The sequence below is a fragment of the Gadus macrocephalus genome, chromosome 12 (assembly GCF_031168955.1).
Source record: "Gadus macrocephalus chromosome 12, ASM3116895v1".
NCBI lineage: Eukaryota > Metazoa > Chordata > Actinopteri > Gadiformes > Gadidae > Gadus > Gadus macrocephalus.
In genome coordinates this window covers 11,541,395-11,556,440 of record NC_082393.1, presented here as the reverse complement: position 1 = coordinate 11,556,440, position 15,046 = coordinate 11,541,395, and the positions used below count along the sequence as shown (strand labels likewise).

Genomic DNA, 15,046 nt, shown 5'->3' with positions numbered 1-15,046 from the left:
TGACACGCCTCAGATTATATCGACGGGAACCCAAACAAACTCGCCGGTTGGAATGCATTCTGTGGGAATACAAAGTGCACGGTTGAAGTCGACATCAGGCGGCACACAGTTGTCCATGGGATCGCTAAAGGCACACGTAAGAAGCAAAGGTATGTAGCCACTAAGAGTTTTTAGTGACTTAGTATGCAATCCATACGAAACTTTGTGAGCATCTTTTTCCTGTGTATTTGGATGTGTTTTTTTTATTTGGTTTACCTAGAATCTGCAGTCCAGTAATCTATTTGAATTAGATTACTGGGGGTTTCACCCTTGCTGATGTTGCTAGAATATGGGCTATACATACGTACATTCATGTATCACATACTTACTTTCTACTAACAATTCGATAAAAGCATCGGCTAAATAACTTCATAACCAAATAGGATATGGTTTATATTTGCAAATGGCTTCTTGCATTTGTGATGGGTAACCAAGGTTTACTCTGCAGTGTTACTCCATTACCAAGGAAAAAACTGCTAAATTATTATTTTCCAGTTTCTAATACGATTTGTTTCTGTTATTTGTAGCCATGCAGACACAGGTGTCTTCTGTCAGTGCAGACTTCGGAACAACCTCTCTTTTGCCACACTCACTGCTGACTTCAACACCAATAAAGAGCCCAGGCTGGTGACCTAGCAAGAGACCACGGCTTGAGTTGAAGGAAGAGGAGGAGAGTGACTCCTCAAGTCATTCCACAGTCTGTTTTTTCCCTTCCTGGGAATGTTGTGCAGGTAATAAATTACACCATCTCGTAATTGTGAAAGCCATTGATTGGAATGATTGTCAGGCACACTCTGTATTGTTTAATGGCGGTGCTTTTTTTTTTTTACCATAAGTTGTATCTAGCATCAATGCACCACAATGAAAATGCATCACAGGAGCAAGCTACTACTTCTGCAGGGCAGGCGAAGAGTGGGGAAGGTGTTGTGAAGGCCGAGAAAACAGATCCAACATTCAGTAAGTTTGTAAAATATAATCTTTAAACACACACACACACACACACACACACACACACACACACACACACACACACACACACACACACACACACACACACACACACACACACACACACACACACACACACACACACATCAGTTTACAGATTGTTATGGCTACATTCAGTAGTATGTTAATGCTATATCTTCCAGACTATGTACATGACCTCATGAGTCTGCTCATGGAGGTTTTGGAGGACCCAACATCATTCGAAGAGGAAATGAAGACTATCCCCATCCCTCCAGACCTTTCAGCGGAATATACACACACTCCCAAGGCTGAGCTGGTTGCCCGTCACGTCTCCCGCTTCAATCAAGAGGTGGTCTGAAGCCTACGAAGTCACCAGATGGGAACTGCTGCCATATCCGCTGCACCACACATGACAGGATGACGACCCGACAACTATGTCCTAAGTATCCCCAACACCAGCTTACAAAGCTGCGATAGGCAAGATGCCTGAAACGCCTAAGGGACAAGGAGCGGAACTTTCTGTTAAACTGTTTTCAACAATAACCTCTTATAGGCTGGGCCTATACTGGGCCTTACTGTGCAGCCCCCACCTCCAAACGAAACCAACTCTTTTTGAATGGTCTGACCATGCTCAACATAAAAAAATAGTTGGCTTCGTTAGGAGGTGAGGGTGCACGGTAAGGCCCCGTAGCTTGCGGCCTTATAGTTAGTTTTTCTTTTAATGGTAAATTGATTCAAATCACATAATAATATTAATAGTATAATATTGCTTTGGTTTTGTTTAGTGGGAGCTTACAGCCAAAATGACTTACTCTTCATCTGTTGTGTGCCTCACAGGTCCATAATCATACTTGTAGATATTGTAGATATTTTGTAGACTGTATGTGTCATCTTAGTACCTAATAAATACAATAAGACAAAATAACTACTGTGTAAAGTGACCTTGACATCACTGAGTAAAACATGACTGCATAGGACAATACAGATTCAGGAAGCAACATCTGTTTTCCAGTCATACTTTTATTGAACTTTTTTTTTTAAATCCCAGATTAGTTCTACATAACAATGATTGCTATTGTAAACACATGGCTGAGACAACATTGAACAGGTGAGATTTCTCGTAACTGGTATTGCTGAAGCAACATCTATTCGAGTAGGATTGTTATTTACAAAAAATGTTATCACTAATGAATTCACATAACAAACATGGTACAGTTGGCTGGAACTACAGCAAACAGGTGAGAATGATGAGATTACTCGTTTTCCATTACAAGTGAACTGATATTACTGTTGCTATATGGTAGATATGATCTAAACATGCAATAGTTTACTAGAAGATAATTATAAGGTTTTGTGATGATAGTGGTAGGCTACTCATCTTCTGAGGATATATATATATAAATATATATATGTGTGTATATATATACTGTAGATATATATATATATATATTTACGTATATATACATCCTCCGTAGATGATAGATAGATTACATGACATCGTTCTCAACAAACTGTAGTTTAGCCTAAAGCTCATCAGTTTTACCTTTGGGATTACTCTACAGCAGACGTTCTTCACTTCGTTGGGCATAGTGGCACAATTCCCACAGTTGCACCTAGGTAGTAGAGATGTTATAACGGTGTATTTTGATGGACAAAAGTAGTCAACAATATGCCATGTCGGGACATAAAAAGCTTGTTACGGACCCTTGAAGAGTACGAGTAGTCTACTAGCCGCAAGCTAAGTCTGAAAAGCTACGCTAAATACATGATAAATCGCGTGTGTGTATAATAGCATAAACAAAAACATGTCCTGGTCCATTCTACGACTAAAATCGCGCTTGTCATTAGCGTCGTCTGCTCCATTATCGCTTTCGGGGTCCAACTCAGGCTCAAATTGGTAAGGTAGCACTGAAGCCATAGACAGAGTTCACTTTTGATTCCGCGTTTAGACTAACGTTTTCGGGAGGAAATCTGCGTGCATACGGTGACGCAAAAGTGTGTGGAATTCAATTGGGTATGCATGCCAGGCGGCTAGGTGGTGCTGTGATACACTATCACACAACACCGCCATGTCTGAGCGCATGCGTAGAATCTTCCTTCTTCTCTTATCCGTGCCGCAAAAACCAAAAGATCCTTCTCTGTTCAGTAATAATATCTGTACATATCCTGTACATTTCGTGTAAATACTCTGGTTGGAGCTGCCAGAGCAGCTTGAAGGTCCGACGCATGGAAATAATCGGACATGTTTGTTTATTTCCTTGTACTGGCACATGTATGTGACGTAAACACGTACGCGACGTGAGCAGATCTGAGCAGTGTTTTGCGTCTTGGCAGTGTAGACGGAAACGCTACGGCGGAGCGTATTCAACTTTTCCACACTGGAGGGTGGTTTGAGATTTATGCGTTTTCATGCCCCAAAAACGCCGTCTCCGTCTAAACGAAAGGCACTTCCGATAAAATATTTTGTCGTTTTTACCCGTAAGCGTCCTCGTGTAAACGGGGTCTCAGAGTTACGGTCCAGGAGATTTTCTCTGAACAACTGACAAGCTTTCTGGGGGTCTACTTCAGTGGCCCATGCAAAAAATAAAAAATAAAAAAAGTTGTTGGTTCAGGGAACTGAAATCAATGTTCCTTTTAAAATGACTGGATCATTTTGTAGCAAGATTTCTCATTTACGGCTAAAACGTTTTTCTAGTTTCATATTACACCACAGCAGTGATAGTTACGAAGAAACTGTAGCGAACCCCAGCCGGACAATGGTGAAGCTTACAGATGTTTCAGAAGCCTTTATTTACGTTCAGCCGCCTTATTTTAAGCATAAATATTCCTTTCTTCACATCTTTCTTCATAAACACCGTAAGAGCTACAGGACAGATAAATAACATTACTTAGCTCTTACACATATACAACTATCGCCATGAAGATAACATTTTCACGGCTGTACAGCAACAACACATTTAAACACATTTTAAGTAATATAAAGTCTTAAACCAAATTAAAACACACAATACCTTCCCATTCCAGCTAGGCGCTTATTAATTACTACAAATTGTTTTTCAGAGCAACCGTGTGTAGCCTGAATTCCTTCCGTAATTACATGAACTCTAACCTTTTTGTGCGATCTCCTTCAAGTCAAGTTACCTACTGTCGATTCAAACTTCCTGCGTCAAAATAAAAGACCCATGACGGCAAAATACACTATCAAAATAAAAGCATGGAGGAAGTGGTTATTTGAACAGACCTTGATAAGAATCATTTACACTCCCACCAATCATGAGTACATAATGGAACAGTATACAGTTAACATTAAACACGAATGATTTCTAACAAAAAAATGACCTTCCTTATGAAAGTGCAAAAAACTAATTATGTAAATAGAGAACAAGTTTAATTAGTCTCCAATAGCAGGACTAGCCTTTGGACAGGGCGCTCGACTTCGGACATCTTATGGAGACGCTCTCCTTTCTTGCCAAGATTCCTGTCACCGAGGCAGGTCTTAACTCTCCTTACTAGTACGTCTTTGTCAATATTGGTTTCTAAAACTCGACGTAATCTCCACTCGTTCCTGTGTGCATCCTCTCCTTTCATCATTACGATGTCTCCAACTTGAAGATTTCTCTTCGGTGCATGCCAACGTTGTCTGAGAGAGATGTTGGCCAGGTATTCCTTTCGCCATCGACTCCAAAACTGTTCTGCCAGGTATTGAACATGTCGCCACCTTTTCTTGCCATACATGTCCTCTCTGGCGAACTCGCCTGGAGGTGGTAAGGCCCTGACAGTTTTCATAGTCAGAAGATGATTAGGTGTGAGTGGCTCAAGACTATGAGGATCACTGAGGTTGTCAACAGTCAGTGGTCGACTGTTGACGATTGCCATAGCTTCATAGAGAAAAGCCCGCAGTGAAGCATCATTTAGCCTTCCAGAGGAAAGAGCAAGCGTGGACCTTAGAACGCCTCTCACCGTCCTAATCTGTCTCTCCCAAACACCTCCGACATGGCTTGAATAAGGTGCATTCATGCAAAAGTCGCATTGTTTTTCAGCAAGGAATACAGCCAGCCGGTCTGCATCAACTTCCTTTAGAGCTTCCGTAAGTTCGTTTTTGGCTCCAACGAAGTCGCTTCCTTGATCGGACTTGATCTGACGAACAGCACCACGCATAGCAATGAAGCATCGGAGGCCATTGATGAGGGCTGTGGACATGTCTGTGGACATGCCATCAAGCATCTCAATATGAATGGCACGGGAGCTAAAGCAAGTGAAGAGTAGACCATACCTCTTGTTCTCCTTTCTTCCTTGCTTCGTGAGGAATGGACCAAAGCAGTCCATTCCACAGAAGGTGAAGGGGGGTGATGGTTCCACGCGTTCGGGGGGTAGATCAGCCATCCTTTGCTCTTCCGTTGGTTTCCGGTGCCGTCTACAGGTGACGCATTGACGAATGTGGGATGCTACTGCCCTATTGATTCCTGGAATCCAGTAGCCGTGGGACCTGATCTCATTGAGGGTGAGGCCTTTACCTTGATGTTCGATTCTTTCATGGTGATGAGCAATGATCATTTTTGCGATGTGATGATCTTTGGGAATGATTGCAGGGTGCTTGATGGAGTTGGGAAGAGAGGAGTTGCACAGCCTTCCTCCCACCCTGAAGACACCATCTTTATCAAGGAAGGCATCAAGAGAGTGTAGTAAATTGTGAGAGGGTAGGGGGACCCCTTTGCTCAGCAGTTTAAACTCTTCTTGGTACACGTTTTTCTGTAAGAGGTCTTTGATTATGCAATGTTCTGCATCTTCTCGTTCTGTTACAGTGGTGAGGTTGTTTGATCTGTTCTTTTTGATGTGCTTTAAAAGGCGTGCAACAACTCGAATAGCCAGTGACCAAGATGAGAACTTAGATAAACGATCAACAAGGCTCGCTTGCTCTGTAGTTCTTGTGTTAAGTACCTAAGCACTTCTGACCTCTGGGTCTCCAATTATTAACTCTGGAATTGCATCTGCTGGCGGCTTCATTTCCTTGTGCCACAAGAATTTGGGTCCAGTGAACCAGGTGGATGACAAAAGCTCGCTGGGAGTCAAGCTCCTGGAAGCATGGTCAGCAGGATTCTCATTGGTTGGAACATATCTCCATTGTTGAGGGGCTGAGCTGAGGTGAAACTTCTGAACACGGTTAGCCACAAAGGTGTTGAATCGTCGTGCTTCGTTTTTTATGTATCCCAAGACCACCTTAGAGTCGGTCCAGAAGACCTCCTCAGTGTCAGCTGATCCAAATTCCTCCTTGAGCATGTTGCTCATCTTCACAGAGACAACTACAGCCATCAGTTCCAATCTTGGAACAGTTGTAACTTTGATGGCGAGACGCGTGATTTTCCTACAACTAACGTCTCCCTCCTCATTTTGTAGTCTCAAGTATGAACACTGACCATAACCCTTCAAGCTAGCATCTGAGAAATTATGCAGCTGTGTCTTCAAAACCTTCCCAAATCCAGCTGGTGAGTAAGTGTGGGGTATAGTGACATTATCCGACTGAGCTAGATCATCTCTCCATTTTTCCCATTTTGGACGGAGCTCGTCTTCAGGCTGGGAGAGGATCGTCCCAGCCTGTGCCTCGCCTACACATCTCCTGAAGAATGATGTTCGCTTTGAGCAGAACTGGCGCCACGAACCCGAGAGGATCATAAAAGGAGGCCACTGTAGAAAGAATGCCGCGACGTGTTGCCGGCTGATCCTGGAGGCTGACACTGAGACGAAAATGGTCGGACTCCACATCCCATTGAATCCCCAGGGCTCTCTCAAGCGGCAGTTCATCGAACGAGAGGTCCATATTCGTCACATTGATTGCTCTTTCAGAGGGCGGTATACTTTCTAGGACATTTCTCTCATTTTACACAAATTTGTGTAGTCTGAGTCCACCCATGGCACAGAGTTCACAAGCTTCTCTGGCAAGCTGAACAGCTTCTTCGGTGCTGCCAGCACTGGTGAGGCCATCATCAACATAGAAATCCCTCATGATAAATTGTGAGCCTTTAGGGTAGAGGTCGCCATTCTCCTTAGCTAGATGCTTCATCCCGAAGTTTGCACATCCAGGGGAGGAGGCTGCACCGAACAGATGCACCTTCATACGGAACTCACTGGGCCGTGAGTTCAAGTCTCCTTGCTTCCACCAAAGAAAGCACCGGTAGTTGCGATCAGCCTCATCCGCATGGAATTGATCCCCGAAGAGTTTGATCATATCTGCTTAGGGGTTTTCATCTGGCTTAATAATTCTGAGTTTGGAGTTTAAACATAGAATATCAGAACCCCAGTACAAAAATAACTAGCAGTTACATTAATGTGCAGACACTCAAATAACTAAATGTTCAGGTAAATACCATGATAAGCACAATTTTCAGATAGCATGAAATGCAGTTCAATTTCCCTTTTTTTTTTTTTTTTTTTAAATGTCCTTAATTATAAAGAGTCCACATAAATGTGTACGTCTGTATAAACGTATCAACAGTTCCTTCGTTGCAGATGAGCAGGTGAGTATTAAATGTTCTCTGGTTCAGTTCAAGAAGCTGCTAATGTGTTGCTCACCTCATTGGCAGTACCGTAGGCCATATAATATTGCAACCCGGTCTCACGAAAAGACGTGACACTGTCACGTTATTTAATCTATTGAAACGTGATCAGGATCACGTATTTTCAAAATTTTCGTGTTAAAAAGCACAAATTTCAAACCCATGTATTTCAATTGGAAGTATTTGTCGTGTCACCAGCACGACTTCCAAACTAAGGTTCTGTGCGGGAGCGTTCTCCCTAATGTCCCTTAAGGAGCTCCGTATAGTAGCCTACATTTATTGTTAAAAATTGTGAACAATATGACAGCTTTAGGCCACCCCTTTCTACTTTCACCTTTGATTCTGAGAAATTGTGACAATTCACGGATATAGGCTATTAAATGCAGGTGTATGGCGACACATTAGTGCCATAATTCACTAATGTGATAAAAGATGCATTCGGGCGTATTATATTATTCCACACGCGTAGATATGAACTGCGAGCGCGCAAATTATCTCTGCGCGCGCAAAACAGCCTCTCGCGCGCGCAAATTACCTCAGCGCGCGCAAAACAGCCTCTCGCGCGCGCAAATTACCTCAGCGCGCGCAAAACCTCTCGGGAAAGATGTTTATACGCTCTCGCTCGAATTTAATTTTGGCACTATGGGGGAGGGAAACAAGGCAGGGCGGGCTTTCCTATGATTGGCCGTTTCTGAAGCGCGATATTTGATTGACAGCCCTCCTCAGATTCAATTCTGAATTGTACAATAAATGGCTGAAACGATAGTTACTTATTGTAACTCTAGATTCTAGTATAGGCGCAGCCTTTTAAGGCCATCGCTATTGGGTTATCCCTAGGCGCAGTGCCGCCGCTCCCATAACGCGCGCTGCGCGTAGGGCCTCAAGTCCAGAGGGGGCCCCCAAAAAAAATAAAAAATGTTCTAAATTAAATTAAATTCTTACTTGTATACTTCTGGTTTTAAGTATACAAACCCCCACCCCCCCCCGTCAACAATTGTTTCCTACTCCCCCCCCCCCCCCCCCCCCGGTCAACAATTCAGCACAGGGGGCCCATAAAGGAGTTATGCTTAGGGCCCCAAAATAGCTAGCAGCGGCACTGCCTAGGCGTGAGCCGTAGCACTGAAAAATTTGTAATCCCCGACCACCAACAGCGTGGGCCTCAATTACGTCCGCGTGCGGCGTGCCTCAACGACGTCCGTATTTCGCAGATATAGTCGGGCGCCGGCGGACGTTCTGCTCCCAATAAAAAGCTTGTCTTCAGCTATTTAAAGGACAATGAGGCCGACACTTAAAAGGCTGCGCCTATAGGGCCTACTCATAGAATCTGGAGTTACAATACGTAACTATCGTTTCAGCCATTTACTGTACAATTCAGAATTGAATGAGAGGAGGGCTGAGGAGGGCTGTCAATCAAATATCGCGCTTCAGAAACGGCCAATCATAGGAAAGCCCGCCCTGCCTTGGTTCCCTCCCCCATAGTGCCAAAATTAAATTCGAGCGAGAGCGTAAAAACATCTTTCACGAGAGGTTTTGCGCACGCTGAGGTAATTTGCGCGCGCGAGAGGCTGTTTTGCGCGCGCAGAGATAATTTGCGCGCTCGCAGTTAATATCTACGTGTGTGGAATAATATAATACGCCCGAATGCATCTTTTATCACATTAGTGAATTATGGCACTAATGTGTCGCCATACAGGTGCGCTGCTCAGGCAAACCGCGAAAGAAAAAAGGGTAGCTGCTTAATCTGTTCTTTTTAGAATTGTATGTCTTGATGTTTTGATCTAGCCATAGATCTATTGTCTTGTTTTTGGCTATGTGAATGGAAGTCCGCGTCGATGCCTCGCAAGTCCAGTGTCGCGAGCGGACGTGACATCTAGAAGTCATACCGTATAATAATGGGTTATCATTAATATTGATGCGTAGGGGTTGATTATAACTCTTGTTTATTGTTTATACCACAGTCTATGCCATAAACAGAAATATTATGGGTCTTTATTACACGGGTCTTCTCAATGCCGTGGAACGCTCCGTTCACTTGCATGGGTCCGGGGATATCTCGGGATTGGTTTCTTTATTAATCGAATGGGAAATGCAATAGGCCTATTTTAGGACCGAATCACTGTTGAACTTGTTTCTAATAACATTTCTAGCGAGAAAAATACTTTTTACTTGCATAATCTTTAGTCAGTGATTACGTCTGATCTTTAGTTTTATAGTTATTAGGAAGATTTTATCGGCTCGCTCGCATGTTTCAATGACGTCAGGTTGCTAAGGACGCTGCTTTTGCTAAACTAGCAGCTCACACACACACACACACACACACACACACACACACACACACACACACACACACACACAATGCATTTCGCTGCAGATATTCCCTCAATTATTATTACTTTCAAAACGTTGGCCAAGGTGGAATATCCTTTTTATTTGGGCTGCTTCTAGGACATTTTGGGTGGATTTTGAACGGTATGTGGGCGGGACGTTTTTTGCAGGACCTGGCAACCCTGCGCTGTTGCCCGGGGTGCTGAAATGCTCCGGAACAGATCTGGATCCACTATGGCCAAAAGACTTGTATGCCCCCCCCCCCTTAAATTAATTCTATGGCAGAATAAAGAATAAATTCATGCATTATCATTCAACTTGAACATGTGTTTTTACAGTATAGCGTGGTGGAGGGCTGACGTATGTTGCCCAACCCGGAAGTGAGCGTCGCCCTGGTTTCCCTTGACAAAAAGCCAACGGGTTTTTCCATTGGATTTTGGATTATTGCAGAAAAATTAGCATCTTTGAAGCACCTCCTCAAAAACTGGAAATAAATAAATAAATAAAAATATCTGTGCTCCAAAGAACGAAATGTAAACCAATGCATTCTGAATAATAATAATAATAATAATAATACATTTAATTTAGAGGCGCCTTTCAACACACCCAAGGTCACTTTACAGAGCATATAGTCATCATTCAAAACTATTTAAAAAAGACTAGGAATAAAAGAAAGACAGAGGTTAAACATGAAGAATAATAATAATTAATAACACTCAAAGACGCCTACAGTGAAGGGGGGACCTCACTAACCACCACCAATGAGTAGCACCCACTTGGGTGATGAATGGGAGTGTTTCTCCGATTTTTCCATGCTACACAGAACGAAATGTAAACCCATGCAGATAAAGACTTCATGTTCATAATCATTTAAATATCATTAATCTCCTGAGTGTGTCGAGTGGTATTCTATTTTTTTCAACGGGGCTGCATCCAGTCACTTGACCGTCATGGTTGCTATGGTGGTTGCTATCGACCGCCCCCTCTAATCCTTACATGGTTCTAAAAACCACGCGGCAAAGGAGCTGCCGTCCATTGTGTTGTTTTTGTCGTAAACTAGGGTCAGATGGTTAAAAAATAGACAGATATTCCAAGGTATCCTTAAAAGGCAGCTTGGATGTTTTTATTTTGTGCAGTTTAGACTTCTTCTATAACCTATTTTTGAAAGCAAAACACCAAGCTCATTGATTTAACGAGACAGGGTTATTTGAAACAATTTATTGAATAAATATTTATGAGAGGTCATTCCTTCTCCTGAGTTTGCTTCCTATTTATGTCTAGTGTACACCCCTACTGTCAACATCACCCCCCCCCCTCCCCATATGGATTTGGAGAATTGCTGCCACGTCCCGGTGGTGGAGGTATCATATACGTATATGAAAGAGGGCATTCAATTATACTACAATGATCAATTAGGAGGCCGAAGCCCTAAAGGAAGTGATGCAATAGGTGACTGAGTCGACAACATTTAAGTAAGCCTTGGGGTCTCTAATGCCGCTTTTCCACTGCATGGTACCAGCTCGACACGACTCGACACGACTCGACTCAGCTCGCATTTTTTGCGTTTCCACCGCGGTACCATGGTATCTGGTACCTGAAGTGGCTGCTTTTTCTAGTACCTACTCGCTCTAGGTTCCAAGCGAGCTGAGCCGATGCTAAAAGGTGACGTCGGCAGACGGCCGGCGACTGATTGGCCAGAGAGTGTGACGAAGTCACGAGAGCGACATGGCAACCATGCTGGTAACATCCATAGCAGCGCCGCAGCCAACATGTTCCACTTCTCCAACTTCTTCAACATGCCAGCTAATAATAGTAATGCGATCGATGTCCTCCATTGTTGTTATGTGGGTTCTGTCCATGTGTGGGTTGCGTATGTGTTGTTTGCGTCGCGTACACAAATACGTCACGGCCCTTTCGCGCAGCCGACCCCGCCCACGTCCAGGAGGTACTATTTGCGGTGGAAAAGCACCCGTGCTGCTACCGTGTCGAGTCGTGTCGTGTCGAGTCGTGTCGAGTCGAGCTACATGTGCGGTGGAAAAGCGGCATTATATATCAAAGGGCGTCTCAAAGGACGCATATACGCTTCAACCTGTGGCTTACAGGAAATGACTCAGCAAGTGCTCCAACTTGTTGCACCCACCCAGCGGCTCGCTTGCAAGATTTTGGCCTGAAGTTCTTCCCAGACCTACACCGTAGCCATCCAACCTGCATATCGGAGAATCAGGCCTCTCTTTAATAATGACAAGAAGTTATGAGAGGATTACCCATAAACTTTTGTTGTCTCATAAGCGGCGTGGTGCCGGCTCCTTTTGACCTTTTGACCCCAGACTTCTGAGGGAATAGCTGAATCAATTCATTAGTCAATCAGAAGTATGTAAATATCTTCCCGGTGTCGTAAGAGGGCGAACAAGGTGTCCTTCAACATCTACGCTTCCAGGCGATTGCAATGGTGCCACACATGAGCATATTCGAACATGTTTAATGGTAGTAATTAGCTGTCGAAATTGGAGGCCTTAATCAATAATGAGCAGCTATTGATTTACTTTCCGATAGAAATTTGTGACAAATGACATATTATTTAGCATCTACACGTTGAGCTGAGTCCAATGACACCAAGCATGACACTCTAGCAAATGTATTTTACATGGTACATATGGTCTAGGACATGATCTCGGTGTGGCAAGAGGGCAAGAGGGCAATACTTCTAATGGATTGATTCATATTTTAAGGTTCTCGGAGTGAGACTTTAGGCGGCTGCAGCAGAAGTGTTGAGACGAAAGATGATATCAAGACATTTATAGAATATTCAGATTCACATTATGATTCTTCGTCATAACTATCCGACCAAACATCCTTCACATTCACTGAGCGAAGATTATGAAAGTCCAGGCCCCCCCTTGCACTCGGGTTCCGACTGGGCCAAGTTTCGGGCAGGAAGGGCCCTCCGGGTCCGACCGGGCCAAGTTTCGGTGCGGGGGTCCCAGTTAGGCCCTAGAATAAGGTATTCAAATTTCAGGGCGGTACGACCTTCCTATCTCAAAAACTGTTTTTCCACCACATTCTGGACCATTAGGTCTTGCAGGCAACACTTCTGAGGGGCTTTGTCCAAATGACAGTCCATTTGGGAAAACTGTTTTTCTCTAAGGGCTACAATTCCAAATCTCGGATATGTCGTTCTCTGGGCCCTGGGAAATGTGTGTAAACATTTCAGTATCCCTAGCTATCTCGAAAAGGCCGGAAAAGGGGCGTGACCTCCAACAGTACAGTAAATGTACATAAGACAGAGCTTAGTTTCTAGTCCCCATTTTTTGTGGGATGGATGTGTACATTTGTGGCTTAAGGTGTGTAGACACAGCTGGCCTGTGGCCACGTTTTTGAAGTCTGGGGTCAAAAGGTCAAAAGGAGCCGGCACCACGCCGCTTTTGAGGTAACAAAAAGTTCATGTGTATTTCTCTCATAACTTTTTGTCACTATTAAAGAGAGGCCTGATTCTAAGATATGCATGTTGGATGGCTAGGGTGTAGGTCTGGGAAGAACTTCAGGCCAAAATCATACAAGCGAGCCGCTGGGTGCAGGTGCAACGAGATGGAGGGGGGCCTGGACTTTCATAATCTTCGCTCGGTGAATGTGAAGGATGTTTGGTCGGATAGTTATGACGAAGAATCATAATGTGAATCGGAATATTCTATAAATGTCTTGATATCATCTTTCGTCTCAACACTTCTGCTGCAGCCGCCTAAGGTCTCACTCCGAGAACCTTAAAATATGAATCAATCCATTAGAAGTATGAAAATATCTTCCCGGAGGCGTAAGGGGGCAAACAAGGTGTCCTTTGACATCTACGTTTCGAGGCGATTGCAACAGTGCCACACATGATCATATTTGAATATGTTTCGGGGTAGTAATTAGCTGTCGATTTTGGGGGCCTTTATCAATAATGACCAGCTATAGATTTGCTTCCCGATGGAGATTCTTGACAAATTACATGTTATTTAGCATCTACACGTTAAGCTGAGTCCAATGAGATCAAGCTTGCCCTCTTGCCACACCGAGATCATGTCCTAGACCATATGTACCATGTAAAATACATTTGCTAGAGTGTCATGCTTGGTGTCATTGGACTCAGCTCAACGTGTAGATGCTAAATAATATGTCATTTGTCACAAATTTCTATCGGAAAGTAAATCAATAGCTGCTCATTATTGATTAAGGCCTCCAATTTCGACAGCTAATTACTACCATTAAACATGTTCGAATATGCTCATGTGTGGCACCATTGCAATCGCCTGGAAGCGTAGATGTTGAAGGACACCTTGTTCGCCCTCTTACGACACCGGGAAGATATTTACATACTTCTGATTGACTAATGAATTGATTCAGCTATTCCCTCAGAAGTCTGGGGTCAAAAGGTCAAAAGGAGCCGGCACCACGCCGCTTATGAGACAACAAAAGTTTATGTGTATTCCTCTCATAACTTTTTGTCATTATTAAAGAGAGGCCTGATTCTCCGATATGCAGGTTGGATGGCTACGGTGTAGGTCTGGGAAGAACTTCAGGCCAAAATCTTGCAAGCGAGCCGCTGAGTGGGTGCAACAAGATGGAGCACTTGCTGAGTCATTTCCTGTAAGCCACAGGTTGAAGCGTATATGCGTCCTTTGAGACCCCCTTTGATATATAAGAGACCCCAAGGCTTACTTAAATGTTGTCGACTCAGTCACCTATTGCATCACTTCCTTTAGGGCTTCGGCCTCCTAATTGATCATTGTAGTATAATTGAATGCCCTCTTTCATATATATGATACCTCCACCACCGGGACGTGGCAGCAATTCTCCAAATCCATATGGGGAGGGGGGGGGGGGGGGTGATGTTGACAGTATGGGTGTACACTAGACATAAATAGGAAGCAAACTCAGGAGAAGGAATGACCTCTCATAAATATTTATTCAATAAATTGTTTCAAATAACCCTGCCTCGTTAAATCAATGAGCTTGGTGTTTTGCTTTCAAAAATAGGTTATAGAAGAAGTCTAAACTGCACAAAATAAAAACATCCAAGCTGCCTTTTAAGGATACCTTGGAATATCTGTCTATTTTTTAACCATCTGACCCTAGTTTACGACAAAAACAACACAATGGACGGCAGCTCCTTTGCCGCGTGGTTT

At 43.6% G+C, this 15,046-nt stretch overlaps 1 long non-coding RNA gene across 1 annotated transcript; it reads left to right on the top strand.

The window, feature by feature from the left end:
• Positions 1-8: 8 nt before the first annotated feature.
• On the top strand, positions 9-1,890 carry LOC132469915 (uncharacterized). Its single transcript, XR_009528516.1, has 4 exons — positions 9-149; positions 567-770; positions 876-996; positions 1,191-1,890. It is a non-coding gene; the product is annotated as an uncharacterized LOC132469915 (long non-coding RNA).
• Positions 1,891-15,046: the final 13,156 nt, after the last annotated feature.